The following is a 1,807-nucleotide window of genomic DNA, read 5'->3' on the forward strand; positions in this document are numbered from 1 at the left end:
CATGTTGCACATATCAAGCTCCGCCACTGCACACGGGACTGACTCAGCTGATATTTTCGTTAAGGAGTGTGCACGTACAGCATGCGCGCCTCGTGCACGAGCCTACTATTGAAGCTGCCATTACGTTTTTGGCCTGAGGGGGCAATCGCGAACATAAAAATTCAAAACTCTGTAAAGTCCCTTTAAAGAAACTCAACAGATTACATTGAGTAATTGGCTTCTAGCATTCACAATTAAAATCACACAAAAAATGTAAAACTACAAGGAATATTGATTTAGATTTGATCAGTTTCACAATTAAAAACAATACACAATATACAAATTCATGTTCACATCCAGAGGTCAAAATGCAAATCTCTTGATTTAGCAACCTATCTATGTTCCAAATCTCATCTGCTGTTGTGGGATTTGTACAAAAATGTTTGCTTATTCTGCAGGATGTTCATGTCTGCATTGAAAGGAGTCAGAAGAGATGCTTCAAAACATGTGACAGTCACCATCGTTCAGAGGTATTCAAGGCATCTGAGCAGGGTGGCTGGCATAAGAGGTGGAAATTTACTAGATAGATAGATAGATAGATAGATAGATAGATAGATAGATAGATAGATAGATGATAGATAGATAGATAGATAGATAGATAGATAGATAGATAGATAGATAGATAGATAGATAGATAGATAGATGATAGATAGATAGATAGATAGATAGATAGATAGATAGATAGATAGATAGATAGATAGATAGATAGATAATAGATAGATAGATAGATAGATAGATAGATAGATAGATAGATAGATAGATAGATAGATAGATAGATAGATAGATAGATAGATAGATAGATAGATAGATAGATAGATTGTCACGGTCTGAGGTATTTCCCTGCTGTCACTCCCTGTCTTTTGAGTTTCCCTCTGCAGGTGGGCGTGTCTGGAGGTGACCAAGCTGCAGCAGATCTGCTCATCAGCTGGCCAGGGGTATTTAAGCAGCTGGGAGACTCCTACACTTGGCTGGATGATTACTCTACCTGGGTACCTTCTAACAGCCACTTGTGAAACTTATTCGAGCTCTGTAAACTCTTGAGAATTAGATTTGTTTTTGGATTTTGGATTTTTGAGATTTGATGTGTTTTTGGATTTTGGATTTTTGCCTTTGTGACCTCCTGCTCTTGTTCCCAGACAAACCTACACACTCATCTCTGACTGGCAGAACTCTGGAGCCCACACCATTTGGATCTCCAACTTCGCTCGTCTCTCAGCCTCTCCCCTGGCCAGACCCGCCTCCAGCTGCCCACCTAACCTCCCCGGACCTCCCCAAGCTCAGCTCCCTCCACGTCTCTTTTCTGGATCTCAGTCCCTGCTACCCAGACCGGACCACTCCTCCCTCAAACCAGTTCCCACCTCTCCAGACCGTAAGTCCTCCACATAAGCCTGATTCCCTGTGCCATCCGCAAATTGGATCTAATTCCGATCTGTCCACAGCTTCTCCCGCACCAGCTTCCTCGTGCAAGAACTCAGCTACGTTTACGCTGCTTCCTTGGTTTCCCTTTAAAATAAATTCTTTTTAAAAACATTTTACACCGTCTCAGATCTAATTCTGTATGTCGTGGGTTAGATTTCTTCACCACAACATGACAGAATCATCCAGCCATTCCTCTAACCTCAGTACAGAATCAGTTCCCTCTGTCGTTTCCGCCACCCTAGCTCAGCACAGTGATTCACTCCAAGCTCTGTCTGATCAACTCTCCCACACTAACCACACCTTGTTTGAAGTAGGAACGATGGTAAAGGAATTAAGCCACAGACTCACC

At 42.2% G+C, this 1,807-nt stretch overlaps 1 long non-coding RNA gene across 1 annotated transcript; it reads left to right on the forward strand.

Moving 5' to 3' along the window:
• The first annotated feature begins 1,247 nt into the window (after positions 1–1,247).
• On the forward strand, positions 1,248–1,574 carry LOC139062573 (uncharacterized). Its single transcript, XR_011516132.1, has 2 exons — positions 1,248–1,408; positions 1,479–1,574. It is a non-coding gene; the product is annotated as an uncharacterized lncRNA (long non-coding RNA).
• The last annotated feature ends 233 nt before the right edge of the window (positions 1,575–1,807 follow it).

This window comes from Nothobranchius furzeri, chromosome 13, assembly GCF_043380555.1.
Source record: "Nothobranchius furzeri strain GRZ-AD chromosome 13, NfurGRZ-RIMD1, whole genome shotgun sequence".
Taxonomy (NCBI): Eukaryota; Metazoa; Chordata; class Actinopteri; order Cyprinodontiformes; family Nothobranchiidae; genus Nothobranchius; species Nothobranchius furzeri.